The following is a 27,627-nucleotide window of genomic DNA, read 5'->3' on the forward strand; positions in this document are numbered from 1 at the left end:
ATTATCTCGATATACAGTTTTGAGGCAGTTGTCTATATTTTTAGGACCATGTGGTGAAACCCTGTCTAACTTTGGGGAAAATGCCCAGTTTTTTGATAGTGTTGAACTGTTGTGTGCTCTTCCAGCAATGCACAAGAGTGCCTGTGGCTGTTCATCATCCTCATGGTTGATACTACACTTACTAAAGACCTTAGCAGCTCGGTAGGTGTGCAGTGCACTTGGGGTCTTAGTTTGTGCTTTCCTCATGACAGGTGATACTAAGAATCATTTCTATGCTTCTTTACCATCTTGTATCTTTCTTGTGAGTTGTCTGTTCATATCTTTACCCATTATGTTGTCTTATTGTTGAGTGTCTTACTATATTTTTTACACAAGTTTGTTTTAGACATATACTTTCCAAAGATTCCCCCAGTGTTTGACTTGTCTTTTCATTTCCTTAATATGATTTTTTTTTACAGAGGAATTTAATACAGTCCACATTATCAGGTTTTTCTTTCATGGATTTCTTGTTGTTATTGTTTGTTTGTTTGATAGCAGGGATTGAACCCAGGGTGCTGGGTTGAACCACTGAGCCACATCCATAGCTTTCATGGATTTTGGGGGTGGGTTGTATTTGGAACCTCATCATGAAACATGTGGTCATGCACATCTTCTAGAGTTTTACAGTTTCCCATTTTAAATGCAAATCTAGAGAGTATTTTGATAGGTTCTGGCATCCATATGTGTGGCTTCTTGAAGAGTGTGTCCTTTTGAAGTCAGTGATGTCTACTCTAGGTTTAAAAAGAGTGTGTTGGGAATTTCTGGAATGCACTGAATCTTCAGATCAGGTTTGAGGTAGTTTCATCTTAATTATATTGAGACCTGAACAAAGACTATCTCTGTATTTATTTATATTTCATTTGATTTCTTTATAAACATTTCAAGATTTTCTGAAGTATGATTGTACTTTAATACTTACACGTAAGTACTTCAAATTTGGGGTCTCTATTTTAAATATTAATGCTTTAAAATTTTTCTTATTCCAGTTTATATATTTCACTGTTTCCCCTACATGATGGCTGAAATATAGGAAATCAATGAAATTTTGTCTATGGGCCATGTACTTTGCTGCTTGCTATCTCCATTCATTCTGATCAAGACATAGGAGGTAGGCTCTATTTCTTTTCAATTTAAGAGCTTCATTGTGCCTAGCACAAGGGGGTGCAGCTCTGAACAGTGAACACCCAGTATCCTGCACTGCCCACAGTGGCCAGCAGGGGGCACTCAGAACAACTTTCTCTGATCAACTGCTTTTGGGGTCTGTGTTCTGTGCCCTAATCAAACTTCCTTCTCCTGGGGATCTACCTGAGAGATGCCACATCTAGGGACTCCTAGAGGCTCTATCTAAGGTGTAGACCAGAGGTTTTCTTTTCTTTTCTTTTTTTTAATCCTGGGGAGACACTGGAAAGATACCATGGACTAGGGATGCCTGGTGGATATGTCTGTGGTGAGGACCAGAGCTTCCTTCTCCTTGGCACCTACCCATGGAGACTCCACTGTGGATTCAGGATGACTGAGGTCCATGTGAGGAAAACATGAGGAAGAAGCTTCCTGTGCACTGCCTGATGGGCTGAGAAGTAAGTTCTGCCATGTTCTTTACTTTCTCAGGTAATATTTTAGGAGAACTTATTTTACAACAGTATTTCTTACTGAGGCTTTGGCTGCTCATTATCATGGTATGTCAATGTATTTTGTGTGGCTTGAGTGACTGAGGACACAAATGCCCCCTCAAGATGGTGCAGGGAGGGCCCAGTGCCTGGAATCTCACTGGGACCTGAGGGTAAGGGCTCATGAAAATGCAGTAAGAAGCTCTCAGGAGCCTCTAGGGTGAGAGATGCAAAGATTATGATGGATTGCACTCCCCAGAATCCTGGGTAACTCTAGAATCCTTATTGCAGTTACCAGAGCCTTCTGCAGGGAGGGCAGCATGGGTCAAATGACAGACTGTGCTACCCATAATTCTTGGGGACCTGCAGCTTTCAGAGACCTCTGCAGAGAGGGCTGTACTGACAAAAAATCAAACTATGCTGCCAATTACTTTTGGGTGCCTGCTCTACCCAGGAGCCTGTGGGGGTGAGAATTGTAAGGGCAGAATACCAGACTCCAATGCTCAGAATATCTGGGGATGCCTACATACCCTGTAACCCTGTAAGTCCCAGAGGATTTGGTGGTGATAGTTTTGTTGGTAGAGCTCACTTCCTAGAATCTCCAGGGTCCCAGGGAAAGCATGGGGTCTTCAGCTCCTGTGATCCTCAGCAGGACTGTGCAGGCCAAACACTAGACTGCATTATTAGAACCCTCAGGGACTGAAGTTTCCAGAATCCTCTGTGGTGAGGGGCAAACCACTGAACTGCATTACCCACAATCCTAAGGGGGAACTTTAGTTTCAGAATTTTCTGCAGTGAGTAGGAAAAACACAGGACTAAATTACCCACAAATCTCGGTGCCAGTAGCTCTCAGGATCCTCTGTTGTGAGGACTGTTGGACTGAGAGCTTAACTACAGTATCCAGAATCCTTGGTCGGGTGTGTTGCCCATTAGTATGCAGCCTGCAACTCCCTGAGGCCTCCCAAGTGAGACCTGTGCATTATGCATGTCAGACTACACTACCTACAATTCCTGGGGACACACTGGTGAGTGTGCTACCTGCAATTCGAGGAGGCTTCCACAGTGAGGTCTTCAGTACCAAGGCAAGCATGTGGCCTTCAGTTCTCATGGCCCTTGCAGGAGGGGCATGTAGGCAAAACACTGGACTACCTTATCCAGAGTCCTCAGGGGGAATTGCAGTTCCCAGGATCTGCAATAGTGAGGGCTTCAGGGTAGGGAGCTGAACTATACTACCTAGAATTCTTGGAGGTGCCCAGTGTCCATGTGGCCTGGAACTCTCAGAGGCTTCCACAGTGAGGGCTATGGAGGTAGAGGGCAAGACTATACTACCCAGAATCCCTGGGGGCCTGCAGCTCCCAGACACCTTCCTTTTGAGTACTGCTGGGGCAAACTTTGTATTGTACTACACAGACTCCTCAGGGGTGTCTAGGTAGGCTTGTGCTACACAGATCCCAGAGCTGTGATGGGGGTGAAGTCCACTTAGGTAGGATGGATTGCACCACCCAGAATAATCATATCCCACAGCTCTCAGTGACCTCTGCGGTCAGAGCTGAGTAGAACCGACTACAATACTCTGAATTCTTGGAGGCTCCAAGCTCTAAGTAGTCACTGTACAGTTGAACATAGCACCAGGCTATAATACCCATGATTCTTGGGGGCTTGCAGCTCCCATAATCCACTGTAGTGATGCTGCATGGGCAGAACACCAGAATACACTGTCTAGAATCCATAGGGATGCCTGAGTGACTGTGTAGCCTGCAATTTCTAGAGACCTCTGCAGTGGGGGCTGCATTGTAGAAGACTGGATTACACTACCCAGAATCCTGGGTGGGGGTTTGAGGTTGAATGTGCTACCTGAAGCCCCCATGGACCTCTAAAGTGACGGCTGAGTAGGCAGAATGCCAGGCTACACTGTTCAGAATCACTGAGTAGCCTGCAGCTCACAGAGACCTCTGCAGCTGGGCTGCAATGTGGAATACAAGACTGCACTACCCAGAATCCTGGTGGTATGAGGGTGAATGTGCTACTTGCAACCCCTAGGCTTCTGTGGTGAGGGCTGCACGAGTAGAACACCAGAGTCCACTGCCAGGGTCCTCCAGGGTGCCTGCGCCAGCACATGGAACACAGCTTTCATGGTCCTGAAGGGCAAAGACTGTGTGAGAAGAGCAGCAGACTACACTGTCCAGAATCCCTGAGAACCCTGAATCTGTGTAGCTTGCAGCTCCCAGAGGCATCCATGTGAGAGCTGGACAGGCAGGACAGACTGAATGATCTAGAATGCTCTCATAGGCTACTGGGAATTTGGTCTGAGCTCAGGTTCTTCTATCCTCCTACAGTGGTCACCCTGGGCTGGGAATTAACAGATTTCCTTAAAATCCCTGATTCTGAATTGGAGCAGTCCCTGGCTAAGTTACTCTGTCTCAAAGACTACACGTCCCAGAAGCCTCTGAGGTGGTCTGTTTCTGGCCTCTGCCCTTGGGCTGAGGGTCTAGACTCCCTGTAGCTGCAGCTGTCTCCCTCTGTGCCTCTGTCTGCCTGTCTCAGGCTGCTGCAGCACTTGGCCTGGTGGAGTGCAGGGAGGGGGTCTCCTGGACTCCATTTCTCCTCTTCTGAGATTCCACTCCTCAGGTGCCACAGCCAGACCTAGTTGGAGCAGTGGGAACATATTTTATTCATTAACTGCAGAGGGTGGAAGAAGGCACTGACATTCACCAGGGAGCCAGGAGAGGCCCCGCCTCTGAGCTGGGAGGAGCTCCTGCACAGCGCATGGCCAAAGGGGCATGGTCAATAAGGGGCAGGGCCTTGCCGCCATCTTTAATGCTGCCTCCTTGAGAATGAGGAGCTGACTTCCCTCTCAGGACCAACCCGGGAGAGCCCCAGTCCTTGCAGTGTTGGGTCACTCCACAGGGAGTGGCAGAGCTCCCTTCTCAGAGCAGATTGAGAGAGACACCCAGGTTGTGGACTCTCGTGGGTCATGCCTCCAGGGGCTCACGGAGCTCCCTTCTCAGAGCAGCCTCAGTGTGTGGATTCTTGGCTTAGGGACTTTCGTGAGTCATGTCTCTAGGGATGCCTGGGGTTCCCTTCTCCTCAGCAGCCTGAGAGAGACACTTGGTGTGGGAACCCTCGTGGGCCACATCTCTAGGGGTGCCTGGGGCTCCCTTCAACTCAGCGTGGCCTGAGGGAGATGCCTGGTGTGGGCACCCTCTTGGGTCATGTCTCCAGGGACACCCGGGGTTCTGTTCTCCTCAGAGCAGCCTGAGGTAGATGCCTGGTGTGGGGACCACTTTGGGTCACATTCTAGGGACACTGGGGGGCTCCCTCATCCTTACAGCAGCCTGAGGGAGATGCCAGGGCTAGGGAGCCTCGTGGGTCATGCCTCTAATGAGGCTAGGGGTTCCCTTCTCCTCAGAGTGGCCTGGGGCAGATGCCAGGGTTGCTGTGCATGGCCAAAGGGGGCGTGGCCAACTAGGGGCGGGGCCTCACCGCCATCTTTAAGGCTGCCTCCTTGAGAGTGAGGAGCTGGCTTCCCCCTCAGGACCAACCCAGGAGAGCCCCAGTTGTAGGAGTGTTTGGTCACTCCACAGGGAGGGGCAGAGCTCCCTTCTCAGAGCAGATTGAGAGAGACACCCAGGTTGGGGACTCTCATGGGTCATGCCTCCAGGGACTCACGGAACTCCCTTCTCCTCACAGCAGCCTCAGCATGGACTCTTGGCTTAGGGACTTTTGTGAGTCATGTCTTAGGGATGCCCAGGGCTCCCTTCTCCTCACATTGGCTTGAGGGAGAAGCCAGATGTGGGGAGCCTTGTGGGTAACAACTCTATGTAGGTCCTGGGTTTTCTTCTCCTCAGAGTGGCCTGAGGGAGATGCCTTGTGTGTGGACCCTTGTGGTTTATGTCTCTTTGGATGCCTAGGGTTCCCTTCTCCTCTGAGTAGCCTTGGGGAGATGCCTGGCTAGGGGACCCTCATGGGTCATATTTTTAGAGAAGCTTGGGGTTTTCTGCTCAGAGCAGCCTGAGGAGATGCGTAGCATGGGGACCCTAATGGTCATGTCTCTAGGGACACCTGTGATTCCCTTTTCCTCAGAGCAGCCTCAGAGAGATGGCTCAGAAGCTTCTGGCAGCTCTGGCAGCCGGTGAGGGGATGGTGGGAAGCATGAGGAGCAAACCCTGTCCTGGACCTGAGAGCTGAGGGCAGCCTTGGCTGTCCTTCACAATTTCATCCTGGCTCCCTGTGCAGCAGTGACCCTTCCTTAGGCTATGACCCTCATCATCTTAATATAGTGACCCAGGGTGGTTTCTAGGGAACCTGGCAGGGAGGAAGGAGGAATGTGTAGGGAGGGAGGAATGTACAGCCTAAGGGAAGGGGACCCAAGTCCACTTCCTTGTTTTCCTTAGTGTTTAAATGGTTTGCTTTTTCTTGCAGTGTTAAAATAGTAGAAAAAAATTGAAAAGTACATATGTTAACAGCCCACTATGTTATTTTAAAAAACTTTTTTAATTTTTATTTTTGGGTACTGGGGATTGAACTCAGTACTTATCTTTTTTTTTTTTTTTTTTTTTTTTTGTTGTTGCTGCATGTGACCACTGAGCCATATCTCCAACCCTATTTTGTATTATAGAGACAGGGTTTTACTGAGGTGCTTCATGCCTTTTGCTGAGGCTGGTTTTGAAATCGAGATCCTTCTGCCTCAGCCTTTTGAGCTGCTTAAGTTTAAATATATTACTTCTAACAAAGCCAGAATTTATTAAAAATACATCTCATGTTTTTTGTGGAACCAAACTCATGAACCACATTTTTCTTTTTCTTTAATCTCTGCTTAGTTTTTTTTTCTTTTTTTTTTTTTAGTTGTAGAAAGGCACAATATATTTATTTATTTTTATGTGGTGGTGAGGATCAAAACCAGTGCCTCACACATGCTAGGCAAGCGCTCTACCACTGAGCTACCACAGCCACATGTTTTTCTTTTGGTGGAGAGTTTAATTAGCAAGAAGCCACCCTTCCAGGACCCTCTTTTTTTAAAAAAAAAAAAAAAGAGAAAGAGAATTTCAATATTTATTTTTCAGTTTTCGGCAGACACAACATCTTTGTTTGTATGTGGTGCTGAGGATCGAACCTGGGCTGCATGCATGCCAGGTGAGTGCACTACCACTTGATCCACATCCCCAGCCCCCTCCAGGACCCTCCAGACTCTGCCTCTCCTCTAGACCCCACCTATATTCTATGGCCCTGCTTGTCCTCCTGAACCACCCTTCCCCCTCCTTCCTACCCTGCCTCTCCTCTACATCCTACTCATGTTCCAGGGCCTGTCCCTTCCTCAGGTCCCACCTATCTGCCAAGCCCTGCCCCCTTGTGACTCATTCTCCCCCTCCTTCAGACCCTGTCTCTCCTCCAGATCTTTCCCTTCTTCCTCTCCTGCCCCTCCTGCAGACCTCACCCCTCCTTTTTTTAAATTTGTTGTTGTTGTTGCACATGACACAATGCCTTTATTTTGTTTATTTATTTTTATGTGGTGCTTAGGTTTGAACCCAGTGCCTCACACATACTAGGCAAGTGCTCTACCACTGAGCCATAACCCCAGCCCAACCCTCCTCCTCTTTAAGACCCTGCCTCTTCTCCAGACCCCACTTTTCTTCCATGCCCCCCCCCGACCTTCTGTCCCCCTTCTCCAGACTCTGCCCCTGCTAGTCTAGGATGAGCAGCTCCCTGGCTGCTGTGCTTATTGGCAGTATATTTGTCATGGTGCACAAATAACATCTGTTGTATAAACACTGACGTTCTGCATTGGATGAATTATCTTTACTATTATCAAAATTTGACATACCTTAAAATAAATTTAGAAAAGTCATCTTTCTCTCCCTTTTATTCTCTATAGATCATGAACATTTGAAATAAAATCAGAATTTGTTAAAGGGCACATGACAGCCAGCCTTGAGCCCTGATGATCCCAGGATCCCATCCAGTGGGAGAACTCTAAGTATCAGTCCAAGCTTTTGTATGCTAATTGATTCATTTATTTTTCTTATTTTAGAGTTATTTTGCTATGTAATTCCCCATGGCCTTCAGTTGTGTGTAATAGGTTTTTCCTATTCAATTTTTAATTAATATTCTTTCAATTTTCTACAGAATTTTAAAAATATGTTTTAGTTGTCAGTGGATCTTTTTATTTTATTTATTTATTTTGTTTATTTATATGTGGTCCTGAGGATTGAACCCAGGGCCTAACACATGCCAGGCAAATGCTCTGCCTTTGCGCCACAACTCTAGCCCTGTATAGGGTTTTTAATTCTGTGAACTTCTATTTTTTATTCATTTTCTATTTGATTACACCAATAAGGAATATTTAAAAAATTTCTTTTAGCTGACTTTGTTTTTGATTGAGAGAATTGTTTTGTTTGAGAGAATTGTCTTGTTTGGAAAGGCTCATAATCAAATGATTTTAATTAATTTCCATTTATTAAGACATGTTTGACACTGGGTGTGCAGCTCAGTGGCAGAGCACTTGCCTGGCATGTGAGAGGCCATGGAGTCCATCCCAGCACCACACATACAGAAGATGTCTTTGACAGGACTCAAGCATGAGGGGTATAGTTTCAAAAGATCATGTATTGGGGCTGGGGTTGTGACTCAGCAGTAGAGCACTCAACTAGCACGTGCGAGGCCATGGGTTTGATCCTCGGCACCACATAAAAATAAGTAAATAAAACAAAGGTATTGTGTTGAACTACAACTAATAATAAAGAAAAAATTTTAAAAAAAGATCATGTATTTACACATATACCAAAGTGCCTCTTCCAAATTCATATGAAATTATTCTAAGAAAATCTCAAATCAGTTTTAAAAGAGAAGAGGGATGATGATATTTTTAATGTTAACTATTGATATTTCATGATATTTAAAACCACTATAGATGAAATCTCCTGAGATGCAAATCATTACAAAATGTAAGAGACAAGTCAGTAGCTGCTTTTTTTGTAATTCAGATACATTTACTAAAAATAAGCTTTTTTTAAAAAAGATATTCTTTTCAAATTTAGAAAGCATTTCCATATGTCCTATTAAAGTTCTATATTCATCAGAAAGTTCTCTTATTCCTTGCATACAAAGGGATGGGCCTTGTAATGAGCATGATACTTTATGTTGTCAGGAATTCTTGTGGGAGAACTGTTTTAAGTGTTTTGCCTCTGTTCAAAATATCATTTAAAAATGTATCAATTTGCTTTTGATTTCAGAAATTTGTCTTTCTTTTGAAATTATGTATTTATTAGTATTTAGGGTTATTTCATGTAGGAAATGCCATGATTACATTTTATCCCAATGTTGGTGCCCCTATGTGCTTATAAGGTGGCTTTCAGAATGCAGTTGAGTATCTCTCTCATATTTGTTGGATTCATTAGAAAAGTACATGTATTTTTGATCATATTTAAATGGTTGCATTTGAATTATTAGAAGCAGAAATCAGACATGTTAGTATTGTGAGCTGAACAAAGTGCAGGTTTACTTTAATCATTTTGAGGAGGTTGACATAATGGCTTCTGCCTTGTTCTGTACCTGCCATAGTTGTCAGATGTCTCACCTGGAGATTTTTTTTGGGAACTGGGGATTAAACCCAGGGCCTTGCTTGTGCTATGCAAGCCCTGAACTACATAGGTCCCCAGTCTTTGTTACAATTTCATTTTGAGACAGGGTCTAGCTGAATTGCTAATGTCAGCCTCAAATATGTGATCCTTCTGCTTTATCCTCCCAAATAGCTGAGATGACAGGCATGAGTCAAAGTGCCTGGCTTGTCTTGGAGGATTTTGATGTCAGTATCATATGTTTCCAATGTGTTAATAATTTCCTCAGCTAGATTATGTTCATTTTTCTTATCAACATTCAATAAAGCCTTTTTGTTGTTTATTGATGGTATGCTTAATGTGAACATGGTTTATGATGTGACACCACTGTTTATGGTGATATAGCTATGCAATATACTGTAAGGAGAGTATTTTGATTCTGAGAGTCTCAAGTGTTTTAGGTCCAACATGTTTCCTTAAGAGGAGTGATTATTCATTTTCTATTTGTTTACAAAAATAAGACACAAATTCTTTTTTTTTTTTTTTGTGGTTCTGGGGGTTGGTCCCAGGGACTCCTGCATGCTAGAAAATCTTTCTACATCCCCAGCCCCATAGATCCTTTAGTTGTCATTATCTTCATGATGAGTGAAGTGACAATAAAATTACTTAGAAGTTCAACTAGATTTAGACTCATACAAGAGTGTGGCATCCATAGCTCCTTGTGATTTCTAAAAGGTAGAGTGTTTTCTCACAACACAGCAGCATCTAATAAAATTTCTGGACCAAGCTGACACCTGTGCTTCTCTTGGCTCAACACTTCCTGCAGAATTCTTGGAGGAGGTGACTATTTCTTTGACTATTTGTCCCAGTCACAAATATTTGATTATATTGCTGCTAAAAAGGTATGCATAGAAATAAAATAGAGACAAGGATTCTTTGGGATAAATGATTCAGTCACAGTGAGTCAATTTGCATTAGGACTTTTTTTTTTTTTTAAATAAAGTCACTCTTTCAGGAAAGTTAAACCAGGAGTTGAAATAGATTCTCTAAAATGTCATTTTTTTCCCTCTAGTTATCAAGTTTTAAGAAGGCAAACCTAGAACCTAGTGACAGCATAAAAATATAAGGAGTTATGTTATTACTTCAAGATGAAATATGTACAAGAAGCACATAATTTGAATTTTATATTAGTTTGAACTATTTGAGTTTTGTGTTATGAATGTTCATAATAAAATACAGAACTAGCTAAGAGTGTCAGTTACCAGTAATTAACTGTATGAAAAATTAAACAAGTAAGTGTTTGAGAAAATATAACCATGTCCTAAGGTTTTACTTTAGAGTAGTTTAATGTTTTTTTTTTTTTTTTTGTGTGTGTGTGTGTGTGTGTGTGTGCGTGGGGGGGTACTGGGGATTGAATCTAGGGTCACTTAATCATTGAGCCACATCCCCAGCCCTTTTTTATATTTTATTTAGAGGCAGGGTCTCACAGAGTTACTTAAGGCCTCACTAAGTTGCTGAGGCTGGCTTTGAACTCAAAATCCTCCTGCCTCAGCCTCCCAAGATGCTGAGATTACAGGCATGTGCCACCATGCCAGGCTTAGTTTTATCTTTATACAGAAATTGAAAAGAAAGTGCAGAGATTTCCCAGGTAGCCTCAACCTGGTTTCTTCCCTTGTTATGACTTGGGTGAGCTGTCTCTAAAGCGTTAACATCTTAGACCATTTGTCATGAAGAAAAAATAATGGTATGTTAACATTAACTGAAGTCACATATCCTTTGGATTCTCAGTTCTGTGTCTTCCTGTTCTAGGATCTCATCTAGGAGCCAACATGACATCCAGTCATCATGTCTCCATAGACTTCTCTTGGGGTGACAGTTTCTATGAACTTCCTTGTTCTGATGACCTTGACAGCATTGAGGACGACTTGTCAGGTATTTTTTAGAAATTTTTTTTTGAATTTTCCTTTTTTTTTCATATTTAAACTGGAGTTGTGGGTCTGGGGGAGGCAGGTCACAGAGGTGAAGAGCTGCTCTGTCATCTCTTGTCCTTATATTATATTATATTATATTATATTATATTAGTATTGACTGTGCTCACCTGGCTGAGGCAGTGCCTTTCAGGTTTCCTTGTGTTTCTCATATTTGTTGTTGTTATTGTTTGTTTGGTCGCAGGGATTGAACCCAGGTGTGCTTAACCACTGAGCCACATCCCCAGCTTTCATGGATTTTTTGGGGCGTGCTGTATTTAGAACCTCATCATGAAACACGTGGTCATGCACATCTTCTAGAGTTTTACAGGTTCCCATTTTAAATGCAAGTCTAGAGAGTATTTTGGTAGGTTCTGGCATCCATATGTGTGGCTTCTTGAAGTGTATCCTTTTGCAGTCAGTGCTGTCTAATCTAGGTTTAAAAACAGTTTGTTGGGAATTTCTGGAATGCACTGAATCTTCAGGTCAGGTTTGAGATAATTTCATCTTAATTATATTGAGACCTGAACAAAGTATATCTGCATTTATTTATATTTCATTTGATTTCTTTCTAAACATTTCAAGATTTTCTGAAAGAATGATTGTACTTTAAGACTTACATGAAAGTACTTCAAATTTGGGGGTCTCTATTTGAAATATTAATGTTTTTAAATTTTTCTTATTCCAGTTTATAAATTTCACTGTTTCCTCTATATGATTGCTGAAATCAATGAAATTTTGCCTATGGGCCATGTATTTTGCTGCTTGCTATCTCCATTCATTCTGATCAAGACATAGGATAGTAGGCTCTTTTTCTTTCTGATTTCCAAAATAATGACCTGGAATAGTTAGAAGTATGCATTTTAGAGCTTCACTGTGCCTAGCATCCTGCACTGTCTACAGTGGCCAGCAGGGAGGCCACTTTCTCTGATCAATTGCTTTTGGGGGCTGTGTTCTTTGCTCTAATCAAACTTCCTTCTCCTGGGGATCCACCTGAGAGATGCCACATCTAGGGACTCCTAGGTGCTCTATCTAAGGTGTAGACCAGTGGTTTTTTTTTTTTTAAACCTGGAGACACACCTAGAAAGATACCATGGCCTGGGGATGCCTGGTGGATATATCTATGGTGAGGACCAGAGCTTCCTTCTCCTTGGCACCTACCCATGGAGACTCCACTGTGCATTCAGGATGACTGAGGTCCATGTGAGGAAAACATGAGGAAGAAGCTTCCTGTGCACTGCCTGGTGTGCTGAAAGTAAGTTCTGCCATGTTCTTTACTTTCTCAGGTAATATTTTAGCAGAACTTATTTTACAACAGTATTTCTTTTTTTTAATATTTATTTTTTAGTTTTCGGTGGGCACAACATCTTTATTTAGTTTTATGTGGTGCTGAGGATCAAACCTAGTGCCCCAGCGCATGCCAGGTGAGTGCGCTAAGGCTTGAGCCACATCCCTAGCCCCACAACAACAACAGTATTTCTTAGTGAGGCTTTGGCTGCTCATTATCATGGTATATCAATGCATTTTGTGTGGCTTGAGTGTCTAAGGACACAAATGCCCCCTCAAGGTGGTGCAGGGAGGGCCCAGTGCCTGGAGTCTCACTGGGGCCTGAGGATAAGGGCTCATGAAAATGCAGTAAGTAGCTCTCAGGAGCCTCTAGGGTGAGAGATGTAAAGATTATGATGGATTGCAGTACCCTGAATCCTGGGTAACTACAGAATCCTCATTGCAGTTACCAGAGCCTTCTGAAGTGAGGGCAGCATGGGTCAAATGACAAACTGTACTACCCATAATTCTTGGGGACCTGCAGCTTGCTGAGACCTCTGCACAGAGGGCTGAATTGACAAAATATCAAACTATGCTACCAATTACTTTTGGGTGCCTGCTCTGCCCAAGAGCTCTGGGGTGAGAATTGCAAGGGCAGAATACCAGACTTCAATGCTCAGAACTTCTGGGGATGCCTATATACCCTGACCCTGTAAGTCCCATAGGTTTCTGTGGTGACAGTTGTATTGTTAGAGTTCATTACCTAGAATCTCCAGGGTACCAGGGAAAGCATGGGGTCTTCAGCTCCTGTGATCCTCAGCAGGACTGTGCAGGCAAACCCTAGACTGCATTATCCAGAATCGTCAGGGACTGTAGCTTTCAGAATCCTCTGTGGTGAGTGGGCAAACTATTGAACTGCATTACTCACAATCCTAAGGGGAAACTTTAGTTTCAGAATTTTCTGCAGTGAGTAGGAAAAACACAGGACTATATTACCCACAAATCTCAGTGCCAGCGGCTCTCAGGATCCTCTGTTGTGAGGACTGTTGGCCTGAGAGCTTAACTAAAATATCCAGAATCCTTGGTGAGGTGTGTTGGCCAGGTGAGTATGCAGCCTGCAACTCCCACAGGCCTCCCAAGTGAGACCTGTGCATTATGCAGGTCAGACTACACTACCTACAATTAATGGGAACACACTGGTGAGTGTGCTGCCTGCAATTCCAGGAGGCTTCCACAGTGAGGTCTATCAGTACCAAGGCAAGCATGTGGCCTTCAGTTCTCATCGCCCTTGCAGGAGGGGCATGTAGGCAAAACACTGGACTACCTTATCCAGAATCCTCAGGGGGAATTGCAGTTCCCAGGATCTGCAATAGTGAGGGCTTCAGGGTAGGGAGCTGAACTATACTACCTAGAATTCTTGGAGGTGCCCCATGTCCATGTGGCCTAGAACTCTCAGAGGCTTCCACAGTGAGGGCTATGGAGGTAGAGGGCAAGACTATACTACCCAGAATCCCTGGGGGCCTGCAACTCCCATACACCTTCCTTTTGAATACCACCGGGGCAAACTTTGTATTGCACTACACAGACTCCTCAGGGGTGTCTAGGTAGGCTTATGCTACACAGGTCCCAGAGCCATGATGGGGGTGAAGTCCACTTAGGTAGGATGGATTGCACCACCCAGAATAATCAATGGCCCACAGCTCTCAGTGACCTCTGCAGTCAGAGCTGACTGAGTAGAACTGTCTATAATACTCAGCATTCCTGGAGGCTCTGAGCTCTAAGTAGTCACTGTACAGTTGAACATAGCACCAGTGATGCTGCATGGGCAGAACACCAAAATACACTGTCTAGAATCCCTAGGGATGCCTGAGTGACTGTGTAGCCTGCAATTTCTAGAGACCTCTGCAGCGGGGGCTGCATTGTAGAAGACTGGATTACAGTACCCAGAATCCTGGGTGTGGGTATGAGGTTGAATGTGCTACTTGAAGCCCCCATAGACTTCTGGAGTGAGGGCTGAGTGGGCAGAATTCAAGGCTACACTGTTCAGAATCACTAGGGGTGCCTGAGTAGCCTGCAGCTCACAGAGACCTCTGCAGCTGGGCTGCAATGTGGAATACAAGACTGCACTACCCAGAATCCTGGTGGTATGAGGGTGAATGTGCTACTTGCAACCCCTAGGCTTCTGTGGTGAGGGCTGCACGAGTAGAACACCAGAGTCCACTGCCAGGGTCCTCCAGGGTGCCTGCGCCAGCACATGGAACACAGCTTTCATGGTCCTGAAGGGCAAAGACTGTGTGAGAAGAGCAGCAGACTACACTGTCCAGAATCCCTGAGAACCCTGAATCTGTGTAGCTTGCAGCTCCCAGAGGCATCCATGTGAGAGCTGGACAGGCAGGACAGACTGAATGATCTAGAATGCTCTCATAGGCTACTGGGAATTTGGTCTGAGCTCAGGTTCTTCTACCCTCCTACAGTGGTCACCCTGGGCTGGGAATTAACAGATTTCCTTAAAATCCCTGATTCTGAATTGGAGCAGTCCCTGGCTAAGTTACTCTGTCTCAAAGACTACACGTCCCAGAAGCCTCTGAGGTGGTCTGTTTCTGGCCTCTGCCCTTGGGCTGAGGGTCTAGACTCCCTGTAGCTGCAGCTGTCTCCCTCTGTGCCTCTGTCTGCCTGTCTCAGGCTGCTGCAGCACTTGGCCTGGTGGAGTGCAGGGAGGGGGTCTCCTGGACTCCATTTCTCCTCTTCTGAGATTCCACTCCTCAGGTGCCACAGCCAGACCTAGTTGGAGCAGTGGAAACATATTTTATTAATTAACTGCTGAGGGTGGAAGCCTCTGAGCTGGGCGGAGCTCCTGCACAGTGCATGGCCAAAGGGGCGTGGTCAATAAGGGGCAGGGCCTTGCCGCCATCTTTAATCCTGCCTCATTGAGAATGAGGAGCTGACTTCCCTCTCAGGACCAACCCGGGAGAGCCCCAGTCCTTGCAGTGTTGGGTCACTCCACAGGGAGTGGCAGAGCTCCCTTCTCAGAGCAGATTGAGAGAGACACCCAAGTTGTGGACTCTCGTGGGTCATGCCTCCAAGGGCTCAAGGAGCTCCCTTCTCCTCAGAGCAGCCTCAGCATTGATTCTTGGCTTAGGGACTTTCGTGAGTCGTGTCTCTAGGGATGCCTGGGGTTCCATTCTCCTCAGCAGCCTGAGAGAGACACTTGGTGTGGGGACCCTCGTGGGCTACATCTCTAGGGGTACCTGAGGCTCCCTTCAACTCAGAGTGGCCTGAGGGAGACGCCTGGTGTGGGCACCCTCTTGGGTCATGTCTCTAGGGATGCCCGGGGTTCTGTTCTCCTCAGAGCAGCCTGAGGTAGATGCCTGGTGTGGGGACTATTTTGGGTCACATTCTAGGGACACTGGTGGGCTCCCTCAACCTTACAGCAGCCTGAGGGAGATGCCAGGCCTGGGGAGCCTGGTGGGTCATGTCTCTAATTAGGCTGGGGGTTCCCTTCTCCTCAGAGTGGCCTGGGGCAGACGCCAGGGTTGCTGTGCGTGGCCGAAGGGGGCATGGCCAGCCAGGGGCGAGACCTCAGCACCATCTTTAAGGCCACCTCCTTGAGAGTGAGGAGCTGGCTTCCCCCTCTGGACCAACCTAGGAGAGCCCCAGTCCTCGGAGTGTTGGGTCACTCCACAGGTAGTGGCAGAGCTCCCTTCTCAGAGCAGATTGAGAGAGACACCCAGGTTGGGACTCTCATGGGTCATGCCTCCAGGGACTCACGGAGCTCCCTTCTCCTCAGAGCAGTCTCAGTGGACTCTTGACTTAGGGACTTTTGTGAGTCGTGTCTCTAGGGATGCCTGGGGTTCCATTTTCCTCAGAGCAGCCTGAGGGAGACGCCTGGTTTGGGGACCCTCATGGGTCACATTCTAGGGACACTGTGGGGCAGCCTCATCCTGACTGCAGCCTGAGGGATATGCCAGGCCTGGGGAGCATCGGGGGTCACGTCTCTAAGTAGCCTTGTGTTCCCTTCTCCTCAGAGCTGCCTGGGGCGGTTGCCAGGGTTGCTGTGCTTGGCGAAAGGGGGCATGGTCAATCAGGGGTGGGGCCTCACCGCCATCTTTAATGCCTCCTTTTTGAAAGTGAGGAGCCTGCTTCCCCCTCAGGACCAACGCGGGAGAGCCCCGCGTTGGGTCACTCCACATGGAGGGGTAGAGCTCCCTTCTCAGAGCAGATTGAGAGAGACCCAGGTTGGGGACTCTCGTGGGTCATGCCTCCAGGGGCTCACAGAGCTCCCTTCTCCTCAGAGCAGCCTCACCTCGGACTCTTGGCTTAGGGACTTTTGTGAGTCATGTCTTAAGGATGCCTGGGGCTCCCTTCTCTTCACATTGGCCTGAGGGAGACGCCAGATGTGGGGAGCCTTGTGGGTCACAACTCTATGTAGGCCCTGGGTTTTCTTCTCCTCAGAGTGGCCTAAAGGAGATGCCTGGTGTGTGTATCCTCATGGTTTATGTCTCTTTGGATGCCTGGGGTTCCCTTCTCCTCTGAGTTGCCTGGAGGAGATGCCTGGCTTGAGGACCCTCATGGGTTATATTTTTAGAGAAGCTTGGGGTTTTCTGCTCAGAGCAGCCTGAGGAGATGCGTAGCATGGGGACCCTCATGGGTCATGTCTCTAGGGACACCTGTGATTCCCTTTTCCTCAGAGCAACCTCAGAGAGATGGCTCAGAAGCTTCTGGCAGCTCTGGCAGCTGGTAAAGGGATGGTGGGAAGCATGAGGAGCAAACCTTGTCCTGGACCTGAGAGCTGAGGGCAGCCTTGGCTATCAGCTCCACTCTGTCCTTCACAATTTCATCCTGGCTCCCTGTGCAGCAGTGACCCTTCCTTAGGCTGTGACCCTCATCATCTTAACATAGTGACCCAGGGTGGTTTCTAGGGAACCTGGCAGGGAGGAAGGAGGAATGTGTAGGGAGGGAGGAATGTACAGCCTAAGGGAAGGGGACCCCAGTCCACTTACTTGTTTTCCTTAGTGTTTAAATGGTTTGGGTTTTTCTTGCAGTGTTACATAGTAAAAAAAAAAAAAATTGAAAAGTAAGTATGTTAACAGCCCACTATGTTATTTAAAAAAATTTTTTTTTATTTTTGGGTACTGGGGATTGAACTCAGTACTTATCTTTTTTTTTTTTGTTGTTGTTGCATGTGACCACTGAGCCATATCTCCAGCCCTATTTTGTATTATAGAGACAGGGTTTTATTGAGGTGCTTCATGCCTTTCTTTTGCTGAGGCTGGTTTTGAAGTTGAGATCCTTCTGCCTCAGCCGTTTGAGCTGCTTGAGTTTAAATATATTACTTCTTACAAAGCCAGAATTTATTAAAAATACATCTCATGTTTTTTGTGGAACTGAACTCGTGAACCATATTTTTCTTTTTCTTTAATCTCTGCTTAGTTTTTTTTTTCAATTTTTTTAGTTGTAGAAGGGCACAATATATTTATTTTATTTATTTATTTTTATGTGGTGGTGAGGATCAAAACCAGTGCCTCACACATGCTAGGCAAGTGCTCTACCACTGAGCTACCACAGCCCCACATTTTTCTTTTGGTGGAGAGTTTAATTAGCAAGAAGCCACCCCTCCAGGACCCTCTTGCTAAGGCCTTCCCCTCCAGATCCAGTCTCTCCTCTAGACCCCACCTATATTCTATGGCCCTGCTTGTCCTCCTAAACACCCTTCCCCCCTCCTTCCTACCCTGACTCTCATGTTCCAGGGCCTGTCTCTTCCTCAGGTCCCACCCCTCTGTGAAGCCCTGCCCCCTTGTGACTCATTCTCCCCCTCCTTCAGACCCTGTCTCTCCTCCAGATCTTTCCCTCCTTCCTGTCCTGCCCCTCCTGCAGACCTCACCCCTCCTCTTTAAAAAAACTTTTTTGTTGTTGCACATGGACACAATGCCTTTATTTTGTTTATTTATTTTTATGTGGTGCTTAGGTTTGAACCCAGTGCCTCATACATGCTAGGCAACTGCTCTACCACTGAGCCATAACCTCAGCCCAACCTTAAGACCTTGACTCTTCTCCATACCCCACTTATCTTCCAGGCCCCCCCTCCTCCAGACTCTGCCCCTGCTAGTCTAGGATGAGCAGCTCCGGGGCTGCTATGCTAATTGGCATTATATTTGTAATGGTGCACAAATAACATCTTTCGTATAAACACTGACATCCTGCATTGGATGAATTATCTTGACTAGTATCAAAATTTGACATACCATAAAATAAATTTAGAAAAGTCACCTTTCTCTCTCTTTTATTCTCTATAGATCATGAACATTTGAAATAAAATCAGAATTTGTTAAAGGGCATATAACAGGCAGCCTTGAGCCCTGATGATCCCAGGATCCCATCCAGTGGGAGAACTCTAAGTATCAGTCCAAGCTTTTGTATGCTAATTGATTCATTTATTTTTCTTATTTTAGAGTTATTTTGCTATGTAATTCCCCATGGCCTTTGGTTCTGTGTAATAGGTTTTTGGTATTCAATTTTTAATTAATATTCTTTCAATTTTCTACAGAATTTTAAAAATATTTTTTTAGTTGTCAGTGGATCTTTTTATTCTATTTATTTATTTTGTTTATTTATATGTGGTGCTGAGGATTGAACCCAGGGCCTAACACATGCCAGGCAAATGCTCTGCCTTTGTGCCACAACTCTAGCCCTGTATAGGGTTTTTAATTCTGTGAACTTCTATTTTTTATTCATTTTCTATTTGATTACACCAATAAGGAATATTTAAAAAATTTCTTTTAGCTGACTTTGTTTTTGATTGAGAGAATTGTTTTGTTTGAGAGAATTGTCTTGTTTGGAAAGGCTCATAATCAAATGATTTTAATTAATTTCCATTTATTAAGACATGTTTGACACTGGGTGTGCAGCTCAGTGGCAGAGCACTTGCCTGGCATGTGAGAGGCCATGGAGTCCATCCCAGCACCACACACACAGAAGATGTCTTTGACAGGACTCAAGCATGAGAGATATAGTTTCAAAAGATCATGTATTGGGGCTGGGGTTGTGAATCAGCAGTAGAGCACTCAACTAGCACGTGCGAGGCCATGGGTTTGATCCTCGGCACTACATAAAAATAAGTAAATAAAACAAAGGTATTGTGTTGAACTACAACTAAAAGAAAACATTTTTTAAAAAGATCATGTATTTACACATATACACATATACCAAAGTGCCTCTTCCAAATTCATATGAAATTATTCTAAGAAAAATTCAAATCAGTTTTAAAAGAGAAGAGGGATGATATTTTTAATGTTACCTATTGATATTTCATGATATTTAAAACCACTATAGATGAAATCTCCTGAAATGCAAATCATTACAAAATGTAAGAGACAAGTCAGTAGCTGCTTTTTTGTAATTCAGATACATTTACTAAAAATAAGGTTTTTTTTTTTAAAAAGGTATTTTTTCTTCTTAAAATTTAGAAAGCATGTCCATATGTCCCCAGTCTTTGTTACAGTTTCATTCTGAGACAGGGTCTAGCTGAATTGCTAATGTCAGCCTCAAATTTGTGATCCTTCTGCTTTATCCTCCGAAATAGCTGAGATGACAGGCATGAGTCAAAGTGCCTGGCTTGTCCTGGAGGATTTTGATGTCAGTATCATATGTTTTCAATGTGTTAATAATTTCCTCAGCTAGATTATGTTTATTTTTCTTATCAACAGTCAATAAAGCCTTTTTGTTGTTGTTGTTTTTTTTTTTTTTAGAGAGAGAGAGAGAGAGAGAGAGAGAGAGAGAGAGAGAGAATTTTTAATATTTATTTTTTTTAGTTCTCGGCGGACACAACATCTTTGTTGGTATGTGGTGCTGAGGATCGAACCCGGGCTGCACGCATGGCAGGCGAGCGCGCTACCGCTTGAGCCACATCCCCAGCCCCCTTTTTGTTTTTTTTTTGATGGTATGCTTAATGTGAACATGGTTTATGATGTGACATCACTGTTTATGGTGATCTAGCTATGCAATACACTGTAAGGAGAGTATTTTGATTCTGAGAGTCTCAAGTGTTTTAGGTCCAACATGTTTCCTTAAGAGGAGTGATTATTCATTTTCTATTTGATTACAAAAATAAGACACAAATTATTTTTTTGTGTGGTTCTGGAGGTTGAGCTAGTGACAATAAAATTACTTTGAAGTTCAGCTAGAGTTAGACTCATACAAGAGTGTTGGCATCCATAGCTCCTTGTGGTTTCTAAAAGGTAGAGTGTTTTCTCACAACACAGCAGCATCTAATATAATTTCTGGACCAAGCTGACACCTCTGCTTCTTTTGGCTCACCACTTCCTGCAGATTTCTTGGAGGAGATGACTGTTTCTTTGACTATTTGTCCCAGTCACAAATATTTGATTATATTGCTGCTAAAAAGGTATGCATAGAAATAAAATAGAGACAAAGATTCTTTGGGATAAATGATTCAGTCACAGTGAGTCAAATTGCATTAGGACTTTTTTTTTTTATATAAAGTCAGTCTTTCAGTAAAGTTAAACCAGGAGTTGAAATAGAATATCTAAAATGTCATTTTTTTTTCTTCTCTAGTGATCAAGTTTTAAGAAGGCAAACCTAGAACCTAGTGACAGCATAAAAATATAAGGAGTTTACTTATGTTATTACTTCAACATGAAATATGTAAAAGAAGCACATACTTTGAATTTTATATCAGTTTGAACTATTTGATTTTTGTGTTATGAATGTTCATAATAAAATACAGAACTAGCTAAGAGTGTCAGTTATCAGTAATTAACTGTATGAATAATTAAGCAAGTAAGTGTTTGAGAAAATATAACCATGTCCTAAGGTTTACTTTAGAGTAGTTTAATTTTTTTTTTTTTTTTTGGTGTGGAGGTACTGGAGATTGAATCCAGAGGTGCTTAATCATTGAGCCACATCCCCAGCCCTTTTTTTTTTTTTTAAATAAACCCTATTTCTACTTTAGTTACATTTTAATATTTTGTTGGATTGAGTAACTTCCCTAAGTCACACAAATTTTGTTTTAAGAATTTTTAATATTTATTTTCTAGTTTTCAGCGGACACAACATCTTTATTTGTATGTGGTGCTGAGGATCGAACCCGAGCCGCACGCATGCCAGGCGAGCGCGCTACCGCTTGAGCCACATCCCCAGCCCCCCAGCCCTTTTTTATATTTTATTTAGAGGCAGGTTCTCACAGAGTTACTTAAGGCCTCACTAAGTTGCTGAGGCTGGCTTTGAACTCAAAATCCTCCTGCCTTATCCTCTCAAGATGCTGAGATTACAGGCATGTGTCACCATGCCAGGCTTAGTTTTATCTTTATACAGAAATTGAAAAGAAAGTGCAGAGATTTCCCAGGTAGCCTCAACCTGGTTTCTTCCCTTGTTATGACTTGGGTGAGCTGTCTCTAAAGTGTTAACATCTTAGACCATTTGTCATGAAGAAAAAATACTGGAATGTTACCATTAACTGAAGTCACATATCCTTTGGATTCTCAGTTCTGTGTCTTCCTGTTCTAGGATCCCATCTAGGAGCCAACATGACATCCAGTCATCATGTCTCCATAGACTTCTCTTGGGGTGATAGTTTCTATGAACTTCCTTGTTCTGATGACCTTGAGAGCATTGAGGATGACTTGTCAGGTATTTTTATATAATTTTTTTTTGAATTTTCCTTTTTTTGTCATATTTAAACTGGGGCTGTGGGTCTGGGGGAGGCAGGTCACAGAGGTGAAGAGCTGCTCTGTCATCTCTTGTCCTTATTGTCATATTAGTATTGACTGTGCTCTTCTGGCTGAGGCAGTGCCTTTCAGGTTTCCTTGTGTTTCTCATATTTAGCCTGGGGCTATTGGACTGGGGGAAGCTGGTCACTGAGATGAAAAGCAGCTCTATCATCTCATGCCCTCAAGGTGAAATGGTAGTATTGATTGTGCTCACCTGCTTGAGGAAGGGCCTTTCAGGTTTCTTACTGTGAAGTTACTCTTTTTTTGGATGTCTACATTGTCTGTTCTTCTGGAGGAAGTTGTAATGCAGAGCCCACGCTTAGGGATCAGAGAGTTAGCTCTACCTCCTTGATGACTGTGTCTCTCTCAATTATAAGGAATTCTTCTGCACAAGAGGTTTCTACTCAACCTCATTTGTTTGCATATTCAGTCATTTATATATATCAGTCATCTGGATAGTTTGCTTAGGCTGTTTTTTGTTCTCCTCCCCCCCTTTTAAAATAATACTTTGCTGCTCAATTCATCCCTACTTTAACCATTGGGAATTCTTTCCATTGGAGATCTTTCCATTATCTCCTGTTGTCCTTTAACATATTTTCTGGTTTTGTCCCAAAGTTTTTTCTTTCTGATATTTAAATTACCCTGACTTATATATTTACTGTCTTACTCTTAGTATCAGCCATTTCTTCAAAGAGTCCTGGCTCCTTTGATTAGAGAGTGATATTAAAATCTTTCATCTGTCAGGGGCTGGGGTTGTGGCTCAGTGGCAGTGTACTCATCTGGCATGTGTGAGGCACTGGATTCAATCCTCAGCACCACATAAAAATAAGCAAATAAAATAAAGGCCTTTAAACAAGTGTATAAAAAAATTTCATCTTGCATCTTGATCCACACAACTGACAATGCAAAGAAGTGTATGTGTCTACCACGCGGCCTGCGCAGTGGTTTCATTAATGAGGTTCTGGCATTCAGTTAGTTAGAAGAGATCAAAATAAAACACACAGACAGTACCTTATTTTAATGCTAGGTCCGAGACGGCTCGGTCTCCCTGTTTCCCTGCCTCCAGCCGCTCAGCAGGGCAGCGAGGATTACTCTGGGCTAGCAGGAGAGAGAGAGAGAGAGAGAGAGCGAACACGCCGGGGATCAGCCTTTTATTTGGGGGAAACAAGAGATTCAGGGGAGAATTCCATCCAATGAAGGTTGAGGGGGGGCTGTACTCCAAGGTCAGGGTCAGTGATTGGGTCTCCAGGGTCAGTGGTTACGCACACCCCCACACGGATGGGCTCTCTCATCAGGAAAGGGTCGGGATAACTCCGACACAGCCAGAGTGCCTCAGGCCCTTAACGGGAGTCACCCAATCACATGTCAGAATGGCTCCCCACATATTCCCCCTTTTTATTCTTAACAATGAGGCGGCGGTTCACTCTCTGGAGTCCCCGGATTCTTGATTGGAGGACTCGCCATCCTATAGTTACAATACAAAAGAGAATTAACAGCAAAGAGAATAATCCAATAATGTACCAAGCGGAGTGTTTAAGAATATTTCCAGGGTTGAATCCATTTAACTCCTTCAATATTTGGTTAGCCAAAGAAGAAGGATCTGAAAAATCAGCTCTATTATTTTGAATGTCTTGGATATGGTGATGAAGTTCCAGAATATCCAAGCTATTATTACTATTTTGCCAAATACCTAATAAATGGGTTTTAACCTTCTCCCAATCCCAGAGAGAAGCATTGTACTTGGCAGCTGTAACACATACATACTTATAATTAGCATGGCATTTAAGCCTTTCCTTAAATTTTAAGGCTGAAAGTTCATTACCAATGTTAATAACAGTCGCCTCTAAGGCGTTTAACTTAGTCTCAATCCTTTCATCAATATTTACTTGATTACGCAGAGCCTTGGAAGTATTTTGAGCTAAATTATTAAGAAATTTTGCATGCTGAATATTCTGAGACAATGTCAGAGATGCAGAGACGGTTGAGGCAATAAATGAGACCAGTGCTAAGACACCAACAATTATGACTCCAATAGCACGTTTAGGTCTTGTTAGCTGGGCATGAATTTGCTGTAAAACTTGTAAACCAGCATCAGCATACCATGGCTCTGAAATATTAGCAGGTAATAAAACAAAAGAGGGCTGATGAAGTATCAGCACTCCTTTTCCTCCATTATACCTAGAAATACAATTGGTTAGGTTGCACTTATTACAAGTAACAAAATATCTATCATCTATCCATCTAACTTTTACATTTCCAATAATTAAAACATAAGGAGATTGGACACAGGCTCTTAGGCCATAGCAAGATCCCTCTTTACAGTTCTTGCCGACAAATTTTGGTAAAGGTTTATCTGTAAAATGTAAATATTCTGAGGCAGCAATTAAACGCCAAATATCTCTTTGAATGCCTCCTTCACTATAAGTCAAAATATTACTAACAAATCCTGTAGGTGTCATAGCAGAATTTCTTCGTAATTGTCTCTTATCAATTTTTGGAGACCAGTCTAAAATATACCCACTAGCTTTAGACACCTTATGTTGTACAGGAAAGGTATTTACACAATCCATCCATTTAGGAAAGGTGCCAATTTCAATTGTAGAACTATTTGGACAGTGGGGTACCGGTGGAGGTTTTGCAGAAATGACTGGCTTGTTATGGGAAAGTCCCATCTTAATTACTGATCTAGTATTAGGTTTTAAGTCTCCATAAATAGAATTATTTGTCAGTCTAGGTTTACCAATCGCTGTCTTCAAATGATACTTTCAGACAGCCAGCATGTTTATCATGTGACCAACATAAAGGTAATTGGGCACTGTAGCCAGAATAATTAAATCTAGTCACATGATTGGGAGTAATATGAGCATCTGTAAATCCTCCCATCATGAATGAGTCATTAGTAAATACTGGAATAGATTCTCCAGTCCACACAGCTGGGTGTACCAGGGGTGGATCTGGGAAATATGTCCAATAAGTGTCTACTTGATTCCCTTTTACCTGACAGCCCAGTAGGGCAATTACTGTCGCTACCATCAAGACTGGTGTCCTGTTCTTTCCTAGGCGTCGAAGTATTTGGGAAGCCTGGGTTGTCAATTTCTTCACATCTTTCCATGAAATCAGCTTCTCGGCTGGTTCAATCTGGTTTTTCTTCATCTTTTTCCGATATCTCCTCCTTCTGGGTTGTGGCTCCTCCGTGTCTATCTTCAGTCGCTTGAGTCTGGGTTCTATCTCCTCCATGTCTGATAGCACGTTCAGGCACCCAGATAGGACGAAAAGCACCTTCTGGAAAAATACAAGCATGCCCTCGGCCCCATGATATTACCGGATCTGGGCCCTTCCACTGACCAGTCTGTAAATCTTTCCACAGAACTCTGCCTAAAGGGCCTGTCACCGAGGGAGACATTTGCCTCTCAGCAGCAGTGTGACCTTCTGTGTCACAGTTTAAAAAATTTAAAACAAATAAGGCATGATTAAGGCTATTTTGGGGAGTCATTATCTTATTCCCCCTTTTTAATTTTTGTAATTGAAGTTTAATAGATAAATGAGCTCGTTCTACAATGGCTTGACCTTGGGGGTTATAAGGAATTCCTGTTTTATGATTAATTTGAAACTCTTGGCAAAATTGTTGAAAAGCAGAGCTTACATAAGCTGGAGCATTATCTGTTTTAATCTGCATAGGACACCCTAAAACAGAAAAAGCTGCTAAGCAATGAGAAATTACATGTTGAGTATTTTCCTTAGTACGTGCTGTGGCAAAAATAAATCTAGAATAAGTGTCCACTATGACATGCACATAACATTGCTTACCAAATTGAGGAATATGAGTTACATCCATTTGCCATATTTGATTTGGTTTTAAACCACGGGGATTTACCCCTGATGGCAGAGATGGAGTGTAAATAACACACTTAGGGCATTGGCTTACAATCTGACGAGCCTGTTCTCTGGTAATACTGAATTTTTTACGTAAGCTAGAAGCATTTTGATGATGCAAGGAATGGGAAGCTAGGGCACAGTCATATGAAGACATCTGTTGACAAAAAGCTACTAATTTATCAATATTATCATTACCTGCAACCAAAGGTCCAGGGAGGCTAGAATGTGCTCGGATATGTCCAATAAAATATGGGTACTTCCTCATTAGCACTGTCTTTTGTAAATTATGAAATAATTCAAATAACTCCTGTGATGAAGTAAACCCAATAACTGAGGTTTCAATATTTTTGGTAACTCTGACTGCATATAAGCTGTCAGAATAGATATTAATAGGCTCATTTGAAAAATAATTTAAGGCCAAAATCAGGGCTTGAAGTTCTGCCCTTTGAGCTGAAGTATAAGAAGTTTGTATTACCTCTGTGTGAACACGGCTGAAGAAACCTGCCTTACCAGAGCTGGAACCATCTGTGAACACCGATAAAGCTCCCTCTATTGGATGGGAACGTACAATCTTTGGAAAAATAAGTGATGTTAATGATGCAAATTGTACAATCTTATCACGAGGATAATGGCTATCTATTTGGCCAGGGAAATCTGCAAAAGCTATCTGCCATGAACTAGAAGTTTGAAAAAGCCAATTAGTCTGTTGAACAGAAAATGGAATAATTATGATATCAGGCTCAGATCCAATTAATTGTAAAATCCTAGTTCTACCCTTAATCACTAATTGAGCTGTAGAATCATGAAAGGGAATTAATGTCTTTTGAGGGGAATGAGATAAGTAAATCTATTCAATAACTCCTAATCTTTGCCATATGGCTCCTGTTGGGGTATGTTCAGTTGGAAATATTAATAAATATATTATTTCTTTAGGATCTATTCTAGTAAGCTGTGCATTTTTAATTGCAATTTCCACTTTCCTTAAGGCTGTTTTGGCCTCCAAAGTTAGTTGACGTGGAGAGGTTGGAGAAGGATTTCCTTGTAATATCTGAAATAAAGGACTTAACTCAGAAGTAGTTAACTTTAAGGATGGTCTTAGCCAGTTAATATCTCCTAATAGTTTTTGAAAATCATTAAGGGTATGTAACTCCTTAACTCTTATCTGAAGGTTTTGAGGACGGATTGTACTCCCTTGAATTATCTGACCTAGATATTGAAAAGGAGATACCTTTTGAATTTTTTGAGGAGCTATACTTAAACCCATAGTTGTAAGTGAGGTCTCTAACTGAGTAAAAATTTCTGAAAGTACTTCTGAATTAGCATGGGCCAATAATATATCATCCATAAAATGAATAATGTATGCATCAGGGAAGCTATTTCTAATGGGATCTATTGCCTGATCAACATATTTTTGACACAGTGTAGGGCTATTACGCATTCCCTGAGGGAGGACTTTCCAGCAGTATCTTTTAACAGGTTCCTTAAAATTAACTGCTGGGACAGTGAAAGCAAATTTTTCACAATCTTCAGGATGTAACCTTATAGAGAAAAAACAGTCTTTTAAATCTATTACCATCAAGCTATAATCTAAAGG

The 27,627-nt window shown here is 43.2% G+C and overlaps 1 long non-coding RNA gene across 1 annotated transcript in view; it reads left to right on the plus strand.

Annotated features, from left to right (window-relative positions):
• The first annotated feature begins 1,567 nt into the window (after positions 1–1,567).
• Positions 1,568–27,627, plus strand: part of LOC308655407 — a 78,355-nt gene continuing 52,295 nt past the window's right edge. The window contains exon 1 of the long non-coding RNA XR_014023467.1: positions 1,568–1,616. This is a non-coding gene — a long non-coding RNA (uncharacterized lncRNA). The remainder of the gene's footprint in view (positions 1,617–27,627) is intronic.

Source organism: Spermophilus citellus (genome assembly GCF_964194105.1).
Source record: "Spermophilus citellus genome assembly, chromosome: 9".
NCBI lineage: Eukaryota > Metazoa > Chordata > Mammalia > Rodentia > Sciuridae > Spermophilus > Spermophilus citellus.